Here is a 26,753-nt window from a genome sequence, read left to right as displayed (position 1 = left end):
AAATTTAAACACAAGTCATGTGCAATTAAAAAGGAATGTTTGCAAGCAAAGTTAAATAGTGAGGATAGGATAGTGGCTCATGCAGAGGAAGTTAAGGATGAGAAGCTCCTTGGAGTGTCGTCTGGGCGGGTCACTGCTCAAATATGAACGTGAACATTAAAGATTTAAAGTAATAGACATAAACAGATTGTAAGCATGTGTGGTGTTAGGACAATAGATAAAATAAAAATAAAACGCATCCATAGGTATGGAGTGCAAAAGTTTAAATTGAAAATTAAGGATGTTGTATTAAGGCTGTTAGGTCATGATGAATGATACGGTTGGAGAGATTATTAGTGTATATGGGGCGGGGGGGGGGCATGTGGAAAGGAAGGTAAAGATGATGGGTGAGGTAGAGTAGGCGATGGCAGCAGTTTGCAAAGATGGTGTAAATATTACATTTGTTATTTGAGGATCATTGTACGCATATACAGCACTGAAAGTTGACGGTATATGATTTGTGTGTTAATGCACTTGTTCTCCGTGGTGGTATATCGTGTGGAAGATAATGGTATAATAAGAGTAAAGACTCACGAAAATTAATTAATCTGTGCCCGGAAATCTGGGGACAGCTCCACGAAGGAGAAAATTGTATGAGTTGTCAACAGAAGCAGACCTCTATACTCAAGGTTGTCATTATTTCTGGCCATATTGTATAGATTTTCTAGAACTGTCAGGGGTCTCTGAGCTCATCTTGGATAAGCTATCACATTGACTGTACAATTCATGGAATTAAATAATCTCACCGAATTATTTCCTGGCCCAGTATTCAGTGTTGTATAATTGCTCTAGTTAGTTAACGTATTAAGACCCCCCCCCATACTCTCCCGGGAACAATATTTAAGGGGTCCCCAATGGGACCCTTTTTTCCGGTAGTATAGTCGGGTTCGTACTCGACTCAAAATAGAGAAATGGGGGGTAGAAATAGCCTAAGCTACATAGAGATGTATTTTTCTTGTCTCAATAAACATACTTAAACTTGAATAGAGAATTCCGGGTTCGAATCCCAGGCTGGACAAAAATGGTTGGGCACATTTCCTATTGCCTAATGTCGTGTTCACCTAGCAGTAAGTAAGTACAGGGTTGTGAGCTTGTTGTGGGGTTGTAGTCTGGGCGGGGTCAGTAATTCAACCTTGAGGGGGGCGGAGGGGGGAGGGGACGTCGATATAAGCCTAACGTGTATAAAACACTCTAGCTTCCTGTCCCCCGACACAATTATTATTATAGCAATCATGCGGTTAAGTGGTAGAGAGGTTAGTCACAGATTGGGTTCAGGTACTGAATACCAAATTTCTTTAAGCAGTTTCAATCTGTGATGAACTTGTTACATATAATTATAATTAGCCTACTACGTCCTCACATCATGCAGTAAGTGGCATAGGAAATGTTAGCCACTTACCTGCACCTGCCTACAGTAGGTAAACTTGGGAGACTTTGCTCAAATGTATTCTAGTATAGACTTGCTATTTGAATACTTCATTGTTTGAAGATTTGTGATTATCTTGATTTTTAAATGTTCATATTTATTCAGTGATGCAGTGTGCGGAAGTACCAGGTGCACAGAGATCCCTTCAGCCAAGACTATTGGCTTCTAGACAGTCTTTGGCAGTATGAACAGTATTACAACTTTTTATACACCTCATAACTCTATAGTCTTCATTCTGGAATATTTATAATATTTTTATCTTGATTTCACGTAGCTTCAATATTGACAGTATACTGCCGATGGCTGATTGTTAGTGTGGAGCAGGTTGTTATGGCTGATTGTTAGTGTAGAGCAGGTTGTTATGGCTGATTGTTAGTGTAGAGCAGGTTGTTATGGCTGATTGTTAGTGTAGAGCAGGTTGTTATGGCTGATTGTTAGTGTGGAGCAGGTTGTTATGGCTGATTGTTAGTGTAGAGCAGGTTGTTATGGCTGATTGTTAGTGTAGAGCAGGTTGTTATGGCTGATTGTTAGTGTGGAGCAGGTTGTTATGGCTGATTGTTAGTGTGGAGCAGGTTGTTATGGCTGTTAGTGTAGAGCAGGTTGTTATGGCTGATTGTTAGTGTAGAGCAGGTTGTTATGGCTGATTGTTAGTGTGGAGCAGGTTGTTATGGCTGATTGTTAGTGTGGAGCAGGTTGTTATGGCTGATTGTTAGTGTAGAGCAGGTTGTTATGGCTGATTGTTAGTGTAGAGCAGGTTGTTATGGCTGATTGTTAGTGTGGAGCAGGTTGTTATGGCTGATTGTTAGTGTGGAGCAGGTTGTTATGGCTGATTGTTAGTGTAGAGCAGGTTGTTATGGCTGATTGTTAGTGTAGAGCAGGTTGTTATGGCTGATTGTTAGTGTAGAGCAGGTTGTTATGGCTGATTGTTAGTGTAGAGCAGGTTGTTATGGTCTTGTTAGTGTGGAGCAGGTTGTTATGGTCTTGTTAGTGTGGAGCAGGTTGTTATGGTCTTGTTAGTGTGGAGCAGGTTGTTATGGTCATGTTAGTGTAGAGCAGGTTGTTATGGTCTTGTTAGTGTAGAGCAGGTTGTTATGGTCTTGTTAGTGTAGAGCAGGTTGTTATGGTCTTGTTAGTGTAGAGCAGGTTGTTATGGCTGATTGTTAGTGTAGAGCAGGTTGTTATGGTCTTGTTAGTGTGGAGCAGGTTGTTATGGCTGATTGTTAGTGTGGAGCAGGTTGTTATGGTCTTGTTAGTGTGGAGCAGGTTGTTATGGCTGATTGTTAGTGTAGAGCAGGTTGTTATGGTCTTGTTAGTGTGGAGCAGGTTGTTATGGTCTTGTTAGTGTGGAGCAGGTTGTTATGGTCTTGTTAGTGTGGAGCAGGTTGTTATGGTCATGTTAGTGTAGAGCAGGTTGTTATGGTCTTGTTAGTGTAGAGCAGGTTGTTATGGTCTTGTTAGTGTAGAGCAGGTTGTTATGGTCTTGTTAGTGTGGAGCAGGTTGTTATGGTCTTGTTAGTGTGGAGCAGGTTGTTATGGTCTTGTTAGTGTGGAGCAGGTTGTTATGGTCTTGTTAGTGTAGAGCAGGTTGTTATGGTCTTGTTAGTGTAGAGCAGGTTGCTATGGTCTTGTTAGTGTGGAGCAGGTTGTTATGGTCTTGTTAGTGTGGAGCAGGTTGTTATGGCTGATTGTTAGTGTAGAGCAGGTTGTTATGGCTGATTGTTAGTGTAGAGCAGGTTGTTATGGCTGATTGTTAGTGTAGAGCAGGTTGTTATGGCTGATTGTTAGTGTGGAGCAGGTTGTTATGGTCTTGTTAGTGTGGAGCAGGTTGTTATGGCTGATTGTTAGTGTAGAGCAGGTTGTTATGGCTGATTGTTAGTGTAGAGCAGGTTGTTATGGCTGATTGTTAGTGTAGAGCAGGTTGTTATGGTCTTGTTAGTGTAGAGCAGGTTGTTATGGTCTTGTTAGTGTAGAGCAGGTTGTTATGGTCTTGTTAGTGTGGAGCAGGTTGTTATGGTCTTGTTAGTGTAGAGCAGGTTGTTATGGCTGATTGTTAGTGTAGAGCAGGTTGTTATGGCTGATTGTTAGTGTAGAGCAGGTTGTTATGGCTGATTGTTAGTGTGGAGCAGGTTGTTATGGCTGATTGTTAGTGTGGAGCAGGTTGTTATGGCTGATTGTTAGTGTAGAGCAGGTTGTTATGGCTGATTGTTAGTGTAGAGCAGGTTGTTATGGTCTTGTTAGTGTAGAGCAGGTTGTTATGGCTGATTGTTAGTGTAGAGCAGGTTGTTATGGTCTTGTTAGTGTAGAGCAGGTTGTTATGGTCTTGTTAGTGTAGAGCAGGTTGTTATGGTCTTGTTAGTGTAGAGCAGGTTGTTATGGTCTTGTTAGTGTGGAGCAGGTTGTTATGGCTGATTGTTAGTGTGGAGCAGGTTGTTATGGCTGATTGTTAGTGTGGAGCAGGTTGTTATGGCTGATTGTTAGTGTAGAGCAGGTTGTTATGGCTGATTGTTAGTGTGGAGCAGGTTGTTATGGTCTTGTTAGTGTAGAGCAGGTTGTTATGGTCTTGTTAGTGTGGAGCAGGTTGTTATGGTCTTGTTAGTGTGGAGCAGGTTGTTATGGTCATGTTAGTGTAGAGCAGGTTGTTATGGTCTTGTTAGTGTAGAGCAGGTTGTTATGGTCTTGTTAGTGTGGAGCAGGTTGTTATGGTCTTGTTAGTGTGGAGCAGGTTGTTATGGTCTTGTTAGTGTAGAGCAGGTTGTTATGGTCATGTTAGTGTAGAGCAGGTTGGTATGGTCATGTTAGTGTAGAGCAGGTTACTATGGTCTTGTTAGTGTAGAGCAGGTTGTTATGGTCTTGTTAGTGTGGAGCAGGTTGTTATGGTCTTGTTAGTGTGGAGCAGGTTGTTATGGTCTTGTTAGTGTAGAGCAGGTTGTTATGGTCATGTTAGTGTAGAGCAGGTTGTTATGGTCTTGTTAGTGTAGAGCAGGTTGTTATGGTCTTGTTAGTGTAGAGCAGGTTGTTATGGTCTTGTTAGTGTAGAGCAGGTTGTTATGGTCTTGTTAGTGTGGAGCAGGTTGTTATGGTCTTGTTAGTGTGGAGCAGGTTGTTATGGTCATGTTAGTGTAGAGCAGGTTGTTATGGTCATGTTAGTGTAGAGCAGGTTGTTATGGTCTTGTTAGTGTAGAGCAGGTTGTTATGGTCTTGTTAGTGTAGAGCAGGTTGTTATGGTCTTGTTAGTGTAGAGCAGGTTGTTATGGTCTTGTTAGTGTGGAGCAGGTTGTTATGGTCTTGTTAGTGTGGAGCAGGTTGTTATGGTCATGTTAGTGTAGAGCAGGTTGTTATGGTCTTGTTAGTGTAGAGCAGGTTGTTATGGTCTTGTTAGTGTGGAGCAGGTTGTTATGGTCTTGTTAGTGTGGAGCAGGTTGTTATGGTCTTGTTAGTGTAGAGCAGGTTGTTATGGTCATGTTAGTGTAGAGCAGGTTGGTATGGTCATGTTAGTGTAGAGCAGGTTACTATGGTCTTGTTAGTGTAGAGCAGGTTGTTATGGTCTTGTTAGTGTGGAGCAGGTTGTTATGGTCTTGTTAGTGTGGAGCAGGTTGTTATGGTCTTGTTAGTGTGGAGCAGGTTGTTATGGTCTTGTTAGTGTGGAGCAGGTTGTTATGGTCTTGTTAGTGTGGAGCAGGTTGTTATGGTCTTGTTAGTGTGGAGCAGGTTGTTATGGTCTTGTTAGTGTAGAGCAGGTTGTTATGGTCATGTTAGTGTAGAGCAGGTTGGTATGGTCATGTTAGTGTAGAGCAGGTTACTATGGTCTTGTTAGTGTAGAGCAGGTTGTTATGGTCTTGTTAGTGTGGAGCAGGTTGTTATGGTCATGTTAGTGTAGAGCAGGTTGCTATGGTCATGTTAGTGTAGAGCAGGTTGCTATGGTCATGTTAGTGTAGAGCAGGTTGCTATGGTCATGTTAGTGTAGAGCAGGTTGCTATGCACTTGAAGATAAAGTACATTACAGGCCATGTCAGATGACAAGGTAATAATAGTATTGTTAAGGTCACTAAACAAGTAGAAAGTTTTCCTGTGGAGAAACTCTTGACAGTTTCTGGTAAGTTTGAGCCGCGAGAATATCTGTACCCTTAGCAGTTTGTTAAACACTTGGTGAGGAACACAATGCAATGTCGAAATTGAGAGATACATTGAAGATCATTTCTCCAAGTAATTAGTAGTGGGTGAAGTGGAGACTAGGCAGTGTCTGATTCCCTAGACAAATGCTTTAAACTGAATTATTTACCCACAAAGATCATCATAGTACAGGGGGAGACTTGTTAATTTTTAGATTTTTTTCATGCCATTCTACGTAGAACGCGCCTGTCCGGAACTAATAAAGAATATGTTTGGAATTGCTCTTCCTATTAAAATTATGGTTTAATGCCCCTAGATCACAGCTAGCCATAATCCCCTAGATCACTGTTTGCTAGCAGTGATTTAGCATTCAGTGTTTGAAGACACTGTGTGAATGGTGAGGGAGCTCGGCGCTTCACTTAAGCCCCATTCCAGGTTCCAAAGACCTGGCGCACGGCTGTGATGGTGCATGAAGCCAATGAACATTTGGCTTCATGCACGGTCATAAAGCCAACGAACATTTGGCCCCTTCAAGATGACCTGGACAACATTGTATGAAGCAATACGTGGCAAATGGATTTAAATGTAAATAAATGCCATGTTATGTAACGTAAAAGGGGAGGAAAATAGGTCACACACAACCTACATATGTGGAAAGGCATTCAATAAAGCTATAAAGATTCTAGGAGTGGGTGTGGGGACGACTGTGACAAGAGGAACACACAACATTGTGTGAGGAGCGTATGCTGTCTTTTCCACCTTCAGACTTGTCCTTAACTACCTGGTTACATAGCCTTCCCGGCTTGCTGCTTTCTTTTGACAATTACTTACTGTTAACTACCTGGATACAGTGACCAGCCCCCACAGTGACCAGCCCCCACAGTGACCAGCCCTCAGTGGATGGTGAAATACTAAATAAACTCTTCGTGACTTTTGTGAGACAAATTGGAATATGGAGCATTTGTATGGAGCCCATATCTCAAGAAGCACATCAATACATTTAAAAAGGTGTGACGGCATGCTACAAATATGCACTCCGGAACTGAAAATCAAGAGTTACGGGGAAAGACTACAGCCGTTGTAACGGGGGTCGGAAAATGAAAATGAAAAGAATGAAATGAATAATGAAGTAATGAATGAGGGTTTGGGGTGAGGGAGGAAGAGGTAGGAGGGAGATGGGAGGAGTAAGGAGTTAGGAGCATTGGGAGTAGTGAAGAGTGTCGTCAGTTGAAAGGGAAAGTTTGAAAGGAGGCGGAGGGAGAGGAGAGAGTAGGAAGTAGTGGTAGAAAGGTAGATAGTAGAAAAGTAATAGATGTAGAAAGGGAGATGAAAAGGGCTGCCACCATCCATTCTAGTTCATTACATAAAAGACAAGGAATGGAACTTGTCTGTATCACAAAATTATCAATGATGTTAAATGTTACTTTAGAATGTATCAACTGTTATATTCCTAACCAGTAAACTCGTAGGCACTCTCGCCTCAGCTCGCAAAGCTCTTGGGAACAAAATTAAAAACAATTTAAACAATAAATTCATCAGTTATATTTAACATGATAAATATCATTATTCAAGCTTTATCAAACTTAAGGTTCACTGTGTCCAGATTAATAAACAACGCGAGTCACCACACAAGACATTGAGGACACTATAGCTGTCTGCCCCTGATAATCACACAATACTTAACGGTTGGAAAACACAAACTAAGTCACCTTTACGTTGACTCGCCAAGGACTGAGCCTGAGTAGAGTAGAGTAGAGGGGAGAGGGTCTACAGTTGACAGGCAGTCCCCCCCCCCCATCCGGCCAACAGCCTGTCTCGGCTGCTGCCTGCTGATGTTCCCCTATGCTATGCTCTGCTGTGCTCTCGAATGTACAGTTCCCCGAGTATTTATTGCGAAAGTGGGAGTTAAGCTCCGCCCACAAGTAGATATCCCCAGGCCATCTACCAAGCCAGCGGCTTGTTTGATGGAAAGACACCACTAACCGTCGGCTATTATCTACTTGGCAGAAGCAAGGTTTAATCACACGACGTGACCACAGGTCATCTTGTGGTCATTAACACTTAAAGAGGTGTGAGTATGGGTCAGACACCCTGAAGCCTCTCAAAGTCTTGTCTGACTGACTTACGTTCTATGTATATATTAAATACAAAACACCTTTACGGTGTTACAGCATTAAATATGCCAAAGCTAGAAAATAGAAGGAAAAAAAGGTGATATAATCACCACTTACAAAATAACTGGGATCGATCAAATTCAGAGGAATTCCTGAAACCAATTTCAAGAAAAAGAGGACACAAATCCAAGCTAAGGAAACAAAGGAGCCGAAAAAAAGTTTTCATTTGCAAATGGAATGGTAGACGGAACAAGTGGTTGGAGGGGTTGGGACAAATGAGAAGGTGGTGGAGGCCAAGACCGTCAGTAGTTTCAAAGCGTTATATGACAAAGAGTGCTGGGAAGACGGGACACCACGAGCGTAGCTCTCATCCTGTAACTACACTTAGGTAATTACACACACAGACTTCCTGACCTTGATAACTTGAATTAATTATAATCTTCCACTAAATAACAGGAGACCTAGACAGGCGAATGACAAACATGGCAATTATTACTAAATAGGAGTGGCTCCCATCTTCTAATTATGAGGGGGGGGGGGGGTGGGGACTTCAACCGGGGGAAAGATTGAGTAGGAGAACAGAGCCACTTGGGGGAGGGAGGGAGAGGCACAGAAACAAGGAGAACAAAACTGTTGGATGTGGCAACAAGAAGCTTTTTAAGCCAGCATATCAGGCGACCTAGAATGAGAAGTAATGATGAATCGGCTTGACTTGACCTGATATTCACTACAGCATTATCCTCGCTCTAATATGATCTAATTGAATTCCTCAGGTTAGGCAAATTGTAATCATTTTTTGTCAATAAAGATAATAATTATATTCACTCTGAACCAGTTACATAAGATATACATTTGGAAGCCCCAAATGAGTGATGAGTGTGTGTTGGTGTATGAATATCAGGTGGAAGTAGGGATAACGTGTGTCAGGCAGGGACCATGCAATAAAAAGCTTTCATACTAAAAGGGAAATTACGATCAGGAAATTACAAATTCAAATACAAAGGAAAACAGGAATCTGGGAAATGTACAAGACGTGGACTAAATCACCCAGAAGTTCTTTCTTACTTTCTCTCTTTCTTTCTATCTCTTTTTCTTTCTTTTTCTTTCTTTTTCTTTCTTTTTCTTTCTTTCTCTTTCTTTCTCTTTTTCTTTCTTTCTCTTTTTCTTGCTTTCTTTCTTTCTTTCTTTTTCTCTTTTTCTTTCTTTTTCTTTTTCTTTCTTTCTTTTTCTCTTTTTCTCTTGTTCTTTTTCTCTTGTTCTTTTTCTCTTGTTCTTTTTCTCTTCTTCTTTCTCTCTTCTTCTTTCTCTTTCTTTCTCTCTTGTTCTTTCTCTTTCTTTCTTTCTTTCTTGTTCTTTCTCTTTCTTTCTTTTTCTCTCACACACACACGCATGACTATTAATCATAGGAGACTTCAATTTCTCCCAAGATAGATTGAGAGAACAGAGACCCACATGGAGGACCGGACATGGAGAGCTAAGCTGCTGGACGTGGCAACAGGAAACTTTCTAAGTCAACATGTCAATGGACCGACAAGAATGAGAGGAGAGGATGAACCAGCCATGCTTGATCTGATATTTACCATAAATGAGTCGGATATATGGGAAGTTAAGTTGGAAGCACCCTTGGGAATGCATGATCACAGTGTATTGATCTTTGAGTACATGGTAGAGCTAGGAATTATCTCCCCAAAAAAGAACAGGGAAACAAAGGGCTGGCGTACCGAAAGGGAAATTGAGATGAGAAAATTCCTAAGGGATATACCATGGGACACAGAACTCACAACTAGGTTCGTCCAAGACATGATGGGCGATGTCACCCAAAAGTGTCAGGAGGCTGTAAACGGGTTTATTCCGACCCGAAAGGGAAAAAACTGAAGCAAAAGAAGAATCCGTGGTTTAATAGGGCATGTATGGAAATAAAGGAACTAAACAAAAGGGCGTGGAGGAAATTCCGGAATAACAGATCACCTGAAAGCAGAGATACCAGGAACGAGAATGTTAGTGTGAGAAGAGCAGCTGAGAAAAAGTATGAGAATGATACAGCTAATAAAGCAAAGACCGAACCAAAGCTACTCCACAGTCACATCAGGAGGGAAAACAGTAGTGAAGGAACAGATGATGAAACTTATAATGGGTGAGGACAGGTACACAGAGAATGACAGAGGTGTGTGAAGAACTCAATAAGAGGTTCCAGGAGGTCTTCACAATAGAACAAGGAGAGGTCACGGCGCTAGGAGATGTGACAGTAAACCAGGAGGCCTTGGAAGGGTTCGAAATTACAAGAGATGAGGTCAAGAGGCATCTGTTGGATCTGGACGTGAGAAAGTCTGTTGGCACAGATGGAATCTCACCATGGATATTGAAAGAGTGTGCAGAGGCACTTTGCTTGCCACTCTCCATAGTGTATAGTAGGTCACTGGAGATGGGAGACCTACCAGAAATATGGAAGACTGCTAATGTAGTCCCATTATTCAAAAAGGGTGACAGACAAGAGGCACTGAACTACAGGCCAGTGTCCTTAACTTGTATACCATGCAAGGTGATGGAGAAGATTGTGAGAAAAAACCTAGTAACACATCTGGAGAGAAGAGACTTCGTGACAACCCATCAACATGGGTTCAGGGAGGGTAAATCTTGCCTTACAGGCTTGATAGAATTCTACGATCAGATGACAAAGATTAAACAAGAGAAGGATGGGCGGACTGCATTTTCATGGACTGTCGGAAAGCCTTTGATACAGTACCCCATAAGAGGCTGATGCATTAGCTGGAGAAACAGGCAGGAGTAACTGGTAGGATGCTCCAGTGGATAAGGGAGTACCTAAGTAATAGGAAGCAGAGAGTTAGAATGGCGTGAGTCACTAGTGGGGTCCCACAGGGCTCTATACTCGGACCTATCCTGTTTCTGATATACGTAAATGATCTCCCAGAGGGTATAGACTCATTCCTCTCAATGTTTGCTGACGACGCCAAAATTATGAGAAGGTTTAGGACAGATGAGGACAGCTTGAGGCTTCAAGAAGACCTGGACAAGCTGCAGAAATGGTTAACAAATGGTTGTTAGAGTTTAACCCAAGCAAGTGTAATGTAATGAAGATAGGTGTAGGGAGGAGGAGACCTGAAACAAGGTATCATTTGGGAGATAAAATACTTCGAGTCAGAGAGAAAGACCTGGGGGTTGATATCACGCCAGACCTGTCCCCTGAAGCTCATATCAAGAGGATAACATAACCGGCATATGCTAAGTTGGCTAACATAAGAACGGCCTTTAGAAACTTGTGTAAGGAATCATTCGGAACATTATAGACCATATATGTCAGACCAATCCTGGAGTATGCGGCTCCAGCATGGTGTCCGTATCTAGTCAAGCATAAGACTAAACTGGAACAGGTTCAAAGGTTTGCCACCAGACTAGTACTCGAACTAAGGGGTATGAGCTACGAGGAGAGACTACGGGAATTAAACCTCACGTCACTGGGAGACAGAATTGTTAGAGGGGACATGATCACCACATAAAAGATCCTCAGAGGAATTGATAGGGTAGATAGACAGACTATTTAACATCAGGGGGACACGGGTGGAAATTGAGTACCCAAATGAGCCATAGAAATGTTAGAAAGAATTTTTTCAGTGTCAGAGTGGTTGACAAATGAAATGCGAATGTGGAAGTGATGTGGTGGAGGCAGACTCCATACACAGCTTCAAGTGTAGATATGATAGAGCCCAGGAGGCTAAGGAACCTGTACATTAGTTGATTGACAGTTGAGAGGCGGGACCAAAGAGCCAAAGCTCAAAACCCGCAAGCACAACTAGGCAAGTACACAGCGCCTCTCCACAGGGCCTCGCGGCTGAGTGGATAACGCTTGGAAGTCGTAGTCCTAATGGCCCGGGTTCGTTTCCCGGCGGAGGCGGAAACAAATTTGGCAGACTTTTTCAACCTGATGTCTCTGTTTGCCTAGCAGTAAATAGGTACCTGGGAGTTAGACAGCTGTTACACACACAAAGGAAGCAGCCCGTGTGTGTGTGTGTGTGTGTGTGTGTGTGTGTGTGTGTGTGTGTGTGTGTGTGTGTGTGTGTGTGTGTGTGTGTGTACTCACCTAGTTGTGTTTGCGGGGGTTGAGCTCTGGCTCTTTGGTCCCGCCTCTCAACCGTCAATCAACAGGTGTACAGATTCCTGAGCCTACTGGGCTCTATCATATCTACACTTGAAACTGTGTATGGAGTCAGCCTCCACCACATCACTTCCTAATGCATTCCATTTGTCAACCACTCTGACACTAAAAAAGTTCTTTCTAATATCTCTGTGGCTCATTTGGGCACTCAGTTTCCACCTGTGTCCCCTTGTGCGTGTTCCCCTTGTGTTAAATAGACTGTCTTTATCTACCCTATCAATTCCCTTCAGAATCTTGAATGTGGTGATCATGTCCCCCCTAACTCTTCTGTCTTCCAGCGAAGTGAGGTTTAATTCCCGTAGTCTCTCCTCGTAGCTCATACCTCTCAGCTCGGGTACTAGTCTGGTGGCAAACCTTTGAACCTTTTCCAGTTTAGTCTTATCCTTGACTAGATATGGACTCCATGCTGGGGCTGCATACTCCAGGATTGACCTGACATATGTGGTATACAAAGTTCTGAATGATTCTTTACACAAGTTTCTGAATGCCGTTCGTATGTTGGCCAGCCTGGCATATGCCGCTGATGTTATCCGCTTGATATGTGCTGCAGGAGACAGGTCTGGCGTGATATCAACCCCCAAGTCTTTTTCCTTCTCTGACTCCTGAAGAATTTCCTCTCCCAGATGATACCTTGTATCTGGCCTCCTGCTCCCTACACCTATCTTCATTACATTACATTTGCTTGGGTTAAACTCTAACAACCATTTGTTCGACCATTCCTTCAGCTTGTCTAGGTCTTCTTGAAGCCTCAAACAGTCCTCTTCTGTTTTAATCCTTCTCATAATTTTAGCATCGTCCGCAAACATTGAGAGAAATGAATCGATACCCCCTGGGAGATCATTTACATATATCAGAAACAAGATAGGACCGAGTACAGAGCCCTGTGGGACTCCACTGGTGACTTCACGCCAATCGGAGGTCTCACCCCTCACCGTAACTCTCTGCTTCCTATTGCTTAGATACTCCCTTATCCACTGGAGCACCTTACCAGCTACACCTGCCTGTCTCTCCAGCTTATGTACCAGCCTCTTATGCGGTACTGTGTCAAAGGCTTTCCGACAATCCAAGAAAATGCAGTCCGCCCAGCCCTCTCTTTCTTGCTTAATCTTTGTCACCTGATCGTAGAATTCTATCAAGCCTGTAAGGCAAGATTTACCCTCCCTGAACCCATGTTGGCGATTTGTCACGAAGTCCCTTCTCTCCAGATGTGTTACCAGGTTTTTTCTCACGATCTTCTCCATCACCTTGCATGGTATACAAGTCAAGGACACTGGCCTGTAGTTCAGTGCCTCTTGCCTGTCGCCCTTTTTGTATATTGGGACCACATTCGCCGTCTTCCATATTTCTGGTAGGTCTCCCGTCTCCAGTGACTTACTATACACTATGGAGAGTGGCAAGCAAAGTGCCTCTGCACACTCTTTCAGTACCCATGGTAAGATCCCATCTGGACCAACAGGCTTTCTAACATCCAGATCCAGCAGGTGTCTCTTGACCTCCTCTCTCGTAATTTCGAACTCTTTCAAGGCCGCCTGGTTTACCTCCCTTTCTCCTAGCACAGTGTCCTCACCTTGTTCTATTGTGAAGACCTCCTGGAACCTCTTGTTGAGTTCCTCACACACCTCTCTGTCATTCTCTGTATACCTGACATCGCCTGTTCGAAGTTTCAATACCTGTTCTTTCACTGTTGTTTTCCTTCTGATGTGACTGTGGAGTAGCTTTGGTTCGGTCTTGGCTTTGTTTGCTATATCATTTTCAAAACTTTTCTCTGCTTCTCTTCTCACCCTGACGTACTCATTCCTGGTTCTCTGGTATCTCTCTCTGCTTTCTGGTGTTCTGTTATTCCGGAAGTTCCTCCACGCCCTTTTGTTCAGTTTCTTCGCTTCCATACATGCCCTATTATACCATGGATTCTTCTGTTGCTTCTCGGATTTTTCCCTTTGGGCCGGGATGAACCTGTTTACTGCCTCCTGACACTTTTGGGTAACATAGTCCATCATACCCTGTACAGACTTATCTCTGAGGTCTGTGTCCCAAGGTATGTGTGTGTGTGTGTGAAAAGGAAAAAATTAGTAGTTAATAACAGTTGATTAACAGTCGAGAGGCGGGCCGAAAGAGCAGAGCTCAACCCCCGCAAGCACAACTAGGTGAATATACACACATAGTTTCTTTCAATGTTTGCGGACGATGCAAAAATTATGAGGATAATTAAAACGGAGGAAGATAGTACGAGACTACAAGATGACCTAAACAAACTGAATGGTCCAACAAATGGCTACAAAAGTTCAACCCAAGTAAATGTAAGGTAATGAAACTAGGGGGGGGAGGGGAAGTAGGAAGCCAGATACTGGATACAGAATGGGGGAGGAAGTCCTTTACAAAACGAACAGATAAATATAAAGGAGTTGATATCACGCCAAACTTGTCTCCTGAGGCCCATCTAAAGAATAACATCGGCGGCGTATGCGAGGCTGGCTTACATCAGAACTACCTTCAGAAAATTGTGTAAAGAATCTTTCAGATTCTTGTATACCACGTAAGACCAATCCTGGAGTATGCGGGCCCAGCATGGAGCCCGTACCTTGTCAAGCACAAGACGAAGCTGGAAAAAGTTCAGAGGTATGCCACTAGGCTAGTCCCTGAACTAAGAGGCATGAGTTACGAGGAAAGACTGAGGGCACTGCACCTCACGTCACTGGAAGACAGAAGAGCTCGGGGTGACATGATCACCACATACAAGATTCACAGGGGAATTGCCAGGGTAGACAAGGATGGATTATTTAACACAGGTGGTACACGCATAAGGGGACACAGGTGGAAACTGAGTACCCAAATGAGCCACAGAGACGTTAGAAAAAACTTTTTCAGTGTCTGAGTAGTTAGTAAATGGAATGCATTAGGCAGTGATGTGGTGAAGGCTGACTCCATACACAGTTTCAAATGTAGATATGACAGCTCAGTAAGCTCAGGATTCTGTACACCAGTTGATTGACTGTTGAGAGGCGGGACCAAAGAGCCAAAGCTGTGTGTGTGTCTGCACGCGCGCGCCCCGCAAGCTCAACTAGGCGAGTACCACTAGGTGAGTGTACACAGTACTAACTTGCGTATATACATTTTCTGGTTTGCATTGTAAATGTGTGGCCACATCTGCAGGTGACAGGTTTGTCCCGGTTCCAAAGAAAAACAATAAATGCAAAGGAGGAAGCCATGGTTTAATCAGGGATGTAAGGTGGCAAAGCAACTAGGTACAAGGGCGTGGAGAAACTACAGAGCAGAAGATACCAGAGGACCAGGAATGAGTACCTTAATGTAAGAAGAGAAGCTGAGTGACAGTATGAAAACGACGGAAATATAGCAATGAGACAACACAAACTCTGTCACGTCAGGAGGAAAACAACAAGTAATGAAACTGAGAAAATGGGAAGACATGCTCACTGAGAATGACGAGGCGTGAGGCACTCGAGGTTGAAAAAAGTGTACATATTTGAGCAAGAAGTGCCACAACTGAGAGGGTGTTAATCTCAAATTCCTGCAGTGATGTTTATCAGTGGTGAAGTAAGGAAGCACCTGCTGGAACTGGAAGTGACAAAGGCTGTTTGTATAGACAGAATCTCAACCATGGATACTAAAAGATGGAGCAGAAACACTGTTTTTCTCACTATGGTTTGTAATAAGTCATTGGAAACAGAAGTACTACCAGAAAATTGGAAGACAGCTAATGTAGTTCTGATATTCAAGAAAGGGGACACAGGAAACATTGAACTACAGGTCAATGTCCCTAACTTGCTTACAATACAAGGTGGAGGAGATTGAGGAAAAAGACTGGTAGCTCATCTGAAGTGAAGGAACTTGAAGATTTACCATCAACAGCATAGGTTCAGGGATGATAAACCTTGCATCACAAGTTTCAATAAAATTCTATGACCAGGAAATATAAATTAGACAAGACAAAGAAGGGTTGGTAGACTACATATTTTTGGGATTGTCAAAACGCCTTTAACACACTACCCTATAAGATACTAGTGCACAAGCTGGAGATGCAGGCAAGAGTGACAGGTAAGGTACTCCAGTGGATAAGGGAGTACCTAAGCAACACAAGTCAATGTAAATGATCTTCCTGAGGGAACAGACTGATTCCTCTCAATGTTTGCTGACGCTGGAAAAATTATGAGTATTAAGACAGAGGAAGTCATCCTGCACGAGGCAGGATGACGGACGACCTTGACAGACAAAGAATGGTCCAACAAATGGCTACTAGAATAAAAGTAAATGTAAAGTAATGAGTCAAGATGTAGGAAAAAGGTCGCTGAACACAAGGTATATGTCAAATGGCGAAATTAAATACTTAAGAAAGGGACAGAAGAGGAGTTACCACATCGAACCTGTCACCTGAAGCCCACATGAAAAGGATGTCATTAGTGGCATATGCGAGGCTGACTAACATAAGAAATGCCCTTAGAAAACCTCCAGGGTAGAGTCCAGACCAAGTAAACCACAGGACGAAATTTAAAGAGAATTCAAAGTTATGCTGCGAGACTATTCCCAAAGCTGAAAAGTTTGAGTTATGAGGAAAGACTTTAGCAAGTGGACTTTGTGACTGGAAGACAGGAAAGTTAGGGGAGACATGATTACCACATGCAAAATTCTTAGGAGAATTGATAGGATAGATCAAGACAGACTATTTATCCTTGGTGCAAGGGGAGACAGCTGGAAACTTGATACCCAAATAGCCACCAATACATCCTCCTGTTTAGACAATACCTAATGTGACGGTTGTCAATAGTCACGAATTCATTCATACTTAGCCTTTAGATAGTAATATACTACTAGTAAGTAATTCTTTTAAAATAATTGAAGCTAAAAAACAAACTTAAATATTCCTAGGCCTAGTATAGCACGCATATGTACTATATTAGGCCCCATATATCGTGAATTAGGCATAGGGAGGTTAGGTTAGTTTAGTTTTTCAAAGCAACACATATAAAAATAGTTTTCTGATGTGTCCAACTCAATAGTTAAGAGTTCTACGTTGTAATATAGTTGTAGGTGGGTATATAAAGTATGTTGCTCATCGTTACTTTAAGTACTCCCAGAACAGGAGGATGGGCTCTAGCCACAGAGATATTGGCAAGAATTGGTTCAATGTTAGGGTAGTTAACAAATGGAACACACTAGGAAGTAATGGAAATTGATATATAAATATAATAGAGCACGATAGGCTTAGGGACCTGTACACCAGTAGATTGGCAGTTGAGAAGCTGGACCAAAGAGCCGAAGCTCAACCCCCGCAAGCACAATTGGGTGAATACAATGCAGTTGGAAAATTTGATTTTTATAACTATATTTTCCCCAAAGTGTTGTACAAATTGAATTATATCTAATGTTTTACGTACCACACAGTAAGTATTGTATTCATTAATACAATATTAATTAAAAAGCATAAAAATAAAACAAATAAAATTGTTTTCTTTAAAATGGATAAACAAATTTTAGATAAATTGTTAGGATGTCGGTCAGTACACCAGAGTCAATGAAAGTTACACAATTGGTGGTACAAGAAGCTAGAAGGTCTAAAATCTTTTACGGTTTCACATTCATCAATATAGCGTTCTAGTGAATACATTAAAGGTTTATCACAGAGTTTACAATCTGAATATTCTGGTAGTGGCTCAGCCTCACTAACCTGCCAGATGTGATTATAGCCTAGGCGAACTACCACAATGACTACATCACTAGAAGGTGAACGGACGACGACGTTTCGGCCCGTCCTGTGTAACACCCATGACCCCCCCCCCTTCCTTAAGAGTTCACACCCAGGGAAGCCTTCTCCAAGAGGTCAGCCCAGATGACCTCCAGTTTATCTTGTTTATTGATTAAAAATTCCTGGGTTAGTCTTAGTCAGCATAGTTTCAAGTATGTAATATTTCATGCAAGGGAATAAGACTCCAGATTCTTATGTGTAAACATCCTTGGATCTCCCCCTTTTGGCCAGGTCAGAGGTCAGCCACACATGTAATTAATAACTCCTCTCTTGAAGAGTGTATGGTAAATGTCAAACAAGCTTATTGAAATATTTCTTGAGTGTTTGTACATTCTTGGTGGGTAGCAACAGCAGATCTCCCCCTCCCCCCTGTGGGGGTTGTATATAGAAGTCCTCTAGGGACTTAGGGAACACAGAGTGCGGGACACCGGGGTCCAGAGAGGGCTGGGTGAAGAACACCTCAGCCAGGGAGAGACAGGTCTTAAGGTAATGTGTGTGATCTCTGAAGTTTTGTTCCATGTCCAAATTTCTTAACTTTTTGCCAGTGTTAGATTAGGATTTATAAGTGGGTGATTGACATAATTTTGGTCTTTAATAAACTCAGGATAAATTTCCCATCTGTGTCAATTGTTGAATCCTCTTAGTCTTTTGAATATAGTGGCTGACAACCGTTTACATAATTAATGACAGTCATAGAAAGTACTCTCCTAGTCAAGCAATGTTTCTTGCCTCGTTGCGTGATATAGTCTCAATGGTCAAAGGCAGATGGTGGCAGCGTATTTCATCCTGTGTTAGCATCTCCTTGTTGGCAGTGTACTTTGTAGTCCCGGTGTAACCATCATATGTCAGCCCATAACAGTGTTACCAAGTGCAACCAATGGGGAAGTGTTACTCAGGATAAGTAGTGTTTACATTATTAGTTTTAGTGTTCCATTATAGTGGTGTTCCATTTTAGTGGCGGTGTTACACTAGAGCGGTGTTACACCTGGACCATTCTAAGGTCGATTGTGACCACACACTAGAAGGTCCCTTCACCTTCTAGTGTGTGGTATGGTCAACATACATTAGCCACGTTATTGTGACTCATCGCCTGCATGACTACATCACATTGCCTGGTCCGTGTAATGACCCGATCTTGCTCTACCCTTACTCTCCACTCCATACCCCAGCCTAATTCCGTGCGGTATTCCACCAGCCAATTATCATATAGATGGGCGAGCACTTGAGAACTGCGAGTCTTACAGATACTTTGGTGTCCCCGTTAATGACCCTGGGTACCTTGGTGTCCCCATTAACGACCCTGGGTACCTTCTCTCAAGAGGAGACTTCGGGAGAGATTAAAGCCCTTGCGGGTCCTTGTTGGTGTCAATCATGGACTTAACGTGAGACTTGATAGAATGTTTTATGTATCATTTATACTGTATCATTTACACTGTATACTGACAAAGAGCTGAAATCTCTTGAAACCTTGCAAAATGAAGCTATGCGTCTCATCCTTGGGTCTCCAAAGTCCACGAGAATAGTTAATATGAGAGCAGTTAAAATTACCTACCATAAGTGAGAGAATTTTGTCTATTAGCACAGTTTTCGGCGTGAAGGCATTGAGTAGATCTAGACAACACATGAAGTTTCAAGCTAAACTTTCTAATATGCTGCACTCACCTGAGGTCTATAGAAGAAGAACGAAATCTGATTATGTATTTTGGTTCTACAAGGTAGCCAACTCCATCAAAATATTAAATATGTACCCAGCTCAATTAATGATTAATCAACCAATTACTCCATGGGATAACTGGGATCTATCAGTTGATTTTGTAAATGCGCCCAAGAAAGATAGTGTGCACACTTCATTATTAAAACAGTTAACACTGAAAGTACTCAGAGTATGGGTAACGATGTGTATCAGTGCTATACCGACGGCTCTGTAGAAGAAGGTGTACGATGTACCGGATGTGCATGTAATATATTTGAACAATCTTCTCTCGTACATACAGCAATGAAGCGCGTCAATAACTGGGCAAGTACAACTCAAACCCAACTTGCAGGCATATACCTTGCCACTGAATTTTTAAAAGACAAAGGCAGTGGACTTATATACTGTGACTCGCAGAGTGCACTCCTGGCATTGAACGCACGTAGTAGTGACACCCAGAAAATATTCAGTGATATTCGAATGAATATCACTGATTAACCATGTAATGTATCAATTATACAATGTATGTATGTGATGTAACTATATAACCTGAACTTCTAAACGCACCTTAATCACCTTCAGTGATTAAGTGCTAAATTGCACACTAGTTTCTCTATCAGCTATCTCACCCTGTCAGAGTAAAAGAGACAAATGTATATGAATGCATGTGTGTGTATATATATGTATGTACGTATGTGTGTGTGTGTATGTATATGTATGTGTATAAAGTATATATGGAAGCTGATCAGAATTACATTTCACCTTTGTAAATGCACATTAATGACAGTATGTAAAAGACACATCGAACACTTTATGTAGGGCATACGTAAATCTGTGTATCTATGTATTTACGTATGTAGGTTAGCTTAGCATTTTAAAAGCACAGAATCATCTTCTGTGGTTGATTGTTCAATAAACCCTTGAACTATATGTTTAACACATCTCTAACCCTGTCCATGGAGGACAGAAGAAAATGTATATATGCTGGTTAGCATTGTTAATGTGTGTGGTCACGTCTGTGGTAGAAAATCATAATAATAAAAAAAAAATGCTTCAGCTCAGTATGACTCCTCACTGAGCTACCGCGAGTATAAGCTGAAATATTAAATGAGGAGTAAGCAACAAGAATACGGGTTATTAATTTAAAACTAATAATTATAACGCATTAAAGACTGCCATCACCTCCCTAACCATTTGAATGTGAATCACCGATCCCCCCAGGAAGGAAAGGAATCGGTAATCATGAATTCAAGGGCATTAGGAACTTTGGTAATAAATTTAGGAAATTTAAACAAATTTACTTTACTAATTGAGTAACCAAGGGCAACTATAATATCCATGAAATGGAGAACACAGGGGTTTCCAGCAGCGCAAGTATACCACAAGTATAAGAACACCGCATTAATCAAAGGGGGAACAGATAACTAAACACAAAATAGATTAAATTTTTATTTAATTTAAACACTTATATGAAAATCAAATGAACATCTATCCTACTCTAGTTTCCCTAAGAGGCAAATGGACATCTACCGAGGACATGAATACTCGGGTGCACAATACCTTAAAACCGCACTCTGGCCAAGATATTGATGGCTGCCCTCAGCCCTTTTGATGCCGGACAGAGTTCCCACCCCAAGCACTCCCAGAACACACTACCGAATTTTGCTTCACCAGCTTACCGGTGGAAAGGATTGCTCCTCCCACAATCTACTACAGCCCCCCAGGACTTCACCGATTATTTTTGGCTACAGCCAACCATTTAAAACTAGGCCTGAGGTCTGGCTCTCTAGGGCCAATAAGGACTTGGCACTTATCTACCGCCAATCACCTTCCATGATCTCCCTGAAGGGTACATGAAATTCTCGAAGATTGAGTCGGCTCTCCCCAGCTATTGGAAGGCGATAAGGCGCCTCTGTAGTGAGATCACCTCACAACCCATTCTCGCTCTTGCTTATAGTCAATATCTTGCTTATGAATAAGTGCAAGATCAGAAAAGATTATAAAAAAATACTAATTTATTGTGAATATTTGAGTTTACCTTGAAAAGCTGAATAGAAAATCACAAGCTAACCTAACCTTCTTAGTATGTTAAGATAATACAATTAGTACTGAACCTATACCTATACAGATATTACAGTTTTATAAAAATAATAAAACAAAACTAAAATATTTAAATATATTGTAAAGTAACTCAGGATTTGGTCAAATTTTGTATAAAATCTCTATTTAATAAAACTGAGAGAAAAAGTTAGTTCCTTGAAGAAAAATATGGCTTGGAATATGTTGCATATGTACTTATTTATAAGTGAAATAGTGACTATAAGCAGTAAATTATATATGTGCCGTCTGTCTTGTGCGAGAGCAGGTTGCACCCCAGCTTAGGGCACAGTGGAGCAATGTTTACAGAAACTGATAAATTATGTTTAAACCTGTCTCCTCTAAGATTAAGGAAGGGACATTTGACTCGTCTGGTATGAGGAGGAACCGGTGAGAGGGGGAAAGAGGGAATTGAGTGGTGGATGGAGAGGGAATTGAGGAGGATTGGAGTGGGGGAGAGTAGGCACCGAGAGGACCAAGCTAGCAAGACCACCCTCAGGTCATCCTCGTGACCCTTGACAATTGAGCGAAGAGTAGGGGGGGGGGGGAGGGAATCAGCTGTTTCATCCGGTTACTGTGCTGACCATACAAATACCTATTATTACAAAAGTTGTCATATCTTTTAATACTGCAGCTTTCATGTCTTTGGTCATTTCTTAGTTCTTCTTAATGTAAAGTAATACACAACAGGTGTTGACTGTGGGAGGAAATGAATAAGGAAGTGTGTGCGCTCAGTAGAGCTAGAATGAATTGGCGAGAGAAGAATTCGAAATAAACTTTATAAATGGGAAGATGGATGGGCTAGGCCAACAAATTTGGGCACGGCTAGCCAGCTGCTACATAGTTATTGAACACTCACTCACAGGTGAATACTTTTTTTAAGCTGATGTAATAATTAAAGTGTTACATGTGAGTTCTGTTAGAAAGTATATCTTGGACAGGTCCAGAACATTAAGTCGTCTAGTATTCAAATATTTATAGAGCACACTATACCTCAACCCAGGGGGGGGGGGGCCACTGTAACAGTCCTATAATATAATGTGTAGCATAATGTTTTCTCATTCACAAAATTGACACTTAAAAGTGTTCCTTGGGACGTTTGGGTTTCGGCAATGTTGCCAGATACGTCTGTATGGCAGACCTGTCCCGGCCACTAGAACATTCACTGCCGAGTTCTTGCTCTCTAAGTTACATAAACTCTGGTGGGTGTACTTGTTGGTGACTTGGTGTGTCTAGTTGGGTGGATCCTTAATTAATATTCACTTGGTGTATATGAGGCTCTCCTCCTGCCGACCATCCTACACCATACTCCAGCTCTGCGGTAAAGATCCCAAGTTTTTTTTATTTTTTTTTATTTTTATTTTTACATGCAAGCATGCGTATAATGTACAATAAAAACAGAACAAATATAACATAGAACAAAAGTACAAAGCACACACACGTACAATGACAAAGGAACAAATCAAGAGAAGACCAGCCAGAAGGGCTGACCACAAAACAAAAATGCATATACAAACATAACACAAATATAAACACAGCGTAATACAAACATAAGGGAAACAGAGAGGCGAGAAACATACAAAACAAGTCTGCTAACACCTCACACACATAATGCACACATAACAAAGAGCACACCCCAACAGCCTGAAGGGCACACAAGATGACAAACAAGCGCACACGACATCCACAACCGAACACACAAACGCATAGGAACCGCACACCCCCCCCCCCCCCACTAGCCATACAAGAAAACCCACAATACAAACCGGAGCACGCAGGAACCGGGAAACAATACCCACCCCACCCACATACACACCCCACAACCAGGCAACACAAAATACATAAAAATCACTTGCGAGGAACCTCGTGAGAAATGTACTTCTCCGGGAAAAGATCATGAGGATATGTCGCCTTGTAAGCTTCCCAGACTAGATCTTCAAGGTCGGTAAGGTTTTTGATCCCCCGCTCTCGAGCGGGTATCATAAACTCGGGAACATCTATATCTGGCGGCATCGGCCAACGCCCAAGGTCACTGACGCAAGTCGCATAACGAGGCTGGGAGCACCAACCACGCCCTTCGAGGAAGCAGATGACACCGGAGAAGCGGACGAGGGTCGCCGAGCCTGCCACGCCTTCTTCATCGGAGCAGGTGCCGGACGCTGAGTCGATAGCACTTCCACGGATACCGCAGGAGACACGGAAGGGACTGCATGAAACGGAAGAGGCGGCAAGACCGCTGCCGAGGAAACGGGTAACGAGGAAGGGGCCACAGAACATCCAGAGCGAGCATCCTTTCTCAACATCACTACCAGGCCACCCCGGTCACCACCAACTACAGCAGGGGGAACCACCGCCCACGAAGAACCGGAGCCATCCGACGCAGGCAACGCACCTGAAGCAGGACCCTCGGACACCGGACCAGAAGTTGAGGCCGAAACGGCACCGGCATCCTCAGGCAAGTGTACCTCCGCCGCCACCGTAGTGTGCACCACATCCGGAGCCACTCCACCGTCAACGGAAGGACGACACTCGTCGAATTCGCCAACATCAGCCCACGCAGAAGAACGCCGGGAACGCTTAGGCTCGGGCCGCACATCATCAGATCCGGAGGCAGACTCAGCGACCCGCGCAGCACCAACCGAGCGAACCGACGCATGCCGCAGCACGGCAGCCTCCTCAACCACACGGGGCACCAGGCCAGGCACAGGAGGGAATGCCGGAACCACCTCAGCTCCCAGCACAGCCGGAACAGACGGCGAGGGCTCAGGGACCGGGACAGGCACAGCAGAGGAAGAACTGGAAGACGAGGGGTCCGAGCAAACAGCAGGCGGAAGAGGCTCAGGGACACCAGCTGGAGCACTAGGCGAGGACCCAACCTCCGGAGGAGATGCGGCAACAACAGGGGGCGCAACAGGCGGAGCAACAGCTGCTACAGAGGGCACCTCCTCAGCCGAAGAGACGTCCATACCCACCGAATCATCCCCCACAGGAAGGGGCGGAAAATCCTCCTCACTGAAGAGATTCACTGGTGCAACAGGCAGGCGCAGAACAGTCAGCAGCCTGATGGCCCAAAAGACCACAACGATAACACGTCCGCAGGCTGACGGGCGTAAAACACCCGAACGTCGCTACCCCATAAGGCGCACAGAGGACGGAATATCCGCCCGGAGTCTCATGCCCAGGGTGCGAATGTTAGACCTCACACCCTTAAGAGGACTAGAAGACACCACGTTCACTCTCACACTAACAACTGCGCCAAACCGGCCGAAATACCGCCGTAGCAGAGCCTCTGGAAACTCCAAGGGAGCCCCATGCACACTGATGTAAGTAAGTGCACCACTACTATCCGAGAGGGTGACAGTGCCCGCACCATCCGGCAGGGGCATGTGTCCGCCCCTCGTATCGCCGGAGAAAATCGCGATACGCCACCTCCTCTGCAAACTTCACAATTGCCCTACGGGCCGTTACCAACTCGACCCCATAAATCGCAAACACAGGGACAGAGAGCATTTCACAAGCCAGGGCAATCTCCGGGTAACCAGCCCGCACAGAGAACTCTAGTCCCACAGACTGAGCCTGGACGACAGGGGGTAGAGGGACCCCCATCGTAACGCCACGTCAGCACAGGCGAGCAGAGACACACCCGCCCCCAACCAGCCGAAACGGGCAAACAACACCAACTGCTGGAGCGCCGATTCAACACGTCCGCCCCGTACCGAAGCTAGGGCCAGACTCTTAAAGATCCCAAGTGGTACGAGAGGCTCTGGCAGTTTTAGGATAAAGGGCGTGATTGTCAGGTTCCTAGACCTTTGTTTCCTTGTCCTCTGTCACTTGCAAGTTTCAACCTCCGCTGAAGACCTTGAATAACGCTTGACACACTGACCCTCACACGCTGATAAAGCGTCACCTCTCATGGCAAGTCTTGATGAGCTATTCAGCCTTGCAAGTGTATAAGGGTAGCAGTGCTGAGACTCGTTAGCAGAAGTAGAGCTCTCCCCCCTCACTGCTTGTTGCAAGTCTTACTGCTCTCACTCCTACGTCAGCCGGTAATTGCCTTGTATCCTGGTGGCCAACGCCCCGCCGGCCTCCCACTCTCCTCCACGCTGCACGCCCCTTAGCTTCCTCCTCCGAATTTTGCTTGTCACTCTACACGCAATTTTCCATGTTTTAATTATATTGTTAACATTTGTAAAAGTAAAGCTATATTTCCTGATATTTACTCGTGCAATAAATGTTACCGTATCAGTTTTTCTTTTAGCTTGATATAATATTGAATAAGATATTTTATACCAACTTGTTCAGTAATAATGCATTAAATTTTGCATATAACGTCATCGTAATTTAAGTTATTTAATCAATAAAATTGTCCTCCACTTGAGTGCGGGAGCGTAAAAGCTCCTAAACTGGATAACGTGTCGGTAAGATTAATCTCTTACCTCTTGCATAGGTTTGTAGGAACCAAGTCAATAAAGTATACTGGGCAAGAGTTATGCTTCATGTTAGCTAAGCTCCATTGCACAGATTACCAGCTTAATTTGACTATTTTTATCCCCTTACCAAGTCCTGGCGTTTATGGAGATGAAGGACATTTGTAATTTAGAAAGTGGCAGTTTCCACGGTGTAAGGGCCCTCATTTCACGGTGATTGCTGGTTAATTCTCCTAATGGACTGTGGTCGAGGGTGGGGCGGAGATCGGGTGGGGGGGGGGGGACGGGGGTTGTGTTGATGGCGGGGGTTGTGTTCATGGTTACGGGGGGCAGGGGTTGTGTTGATGGTTACGGGGGGGGGTTTGTGATGATGGTTACGGGGGGGGGGGTAGTGATGATGGTTACGGGGGGGGTTGTGTTGATGGTTACGGGGGGCGGGGGTTGTGTTGATGGTTACGGGGGGGGGGGGGTTTGTGATGATGGTTACGGGGGGGGGGGGTTGTGTTGATGGTTACGGGGGGGCGGAGCTTGTGTTGATGGTTACGGGGGGCGGGGGTTGTGTTGATGGTTACGGGGGCGGGGGTTGTGTTGATGGTTACGGGGGGGGGGGGGTTGTGTTGATGGTTACCGGGGCGGGGGTTGTGTTGATGGTTACGGGGGGGGCGGGGGTTGTGTTGATGGTTACGGGGGGGGCGGGTGTTGTGTTGATGGTTTGGGGGGGGCGGGGGTTGTGTTGTTGGTGACGGGGGGCGGGGGTTGTGTTGATGGTTACGGGGGGCGGGGGTTGTGTTCGTGGTTACGGGGGGGGGCGGGGGTTGTATTGTTGGTTACGGGGGGGGGGGTTGTGTTGTTGGTTACGGGGGGGGGGCGGGGGTTGTGTTGATAATTACGGGGGGGGGCGGGGGTTGTGTTGATGGT

The 26,753-nt window shown here is 43.8% G+C and overlaps 1 long non-coding RNA gene across 1 annotated transcript in view; it reads left to right on the top strand.

Annotated features, from left to right (window-relative positions):
• The window catches only part of LOC138349968 (uncharacterized), an 80,462-nt gene that overhangs the window by 10,172 nt on the left and 43,537 nt on the right, over nt 1-26,753 (top strand). The gene's annotated exons all lie outside the window — the stretch shown is intronic.

This window comes from Procambarus clarkii, chromosome 43 (assembly GCF_040958095.1).
Source record: "Procambarus clarkii isolate CNS0578487 chromosome 43, FALCON_Pclarkii_2.0, whole genome shotgun sequence".
Taxonomy (NCBI): Eukaryota; Metazoa; Arthropoda; class Malacostraca; order Decapoda; family Cambaridae; genus Procambarus; species Procambarus clarkii.
This window is presented reverse-complemented; position numbering and strand designations above follow the sequence as displayed.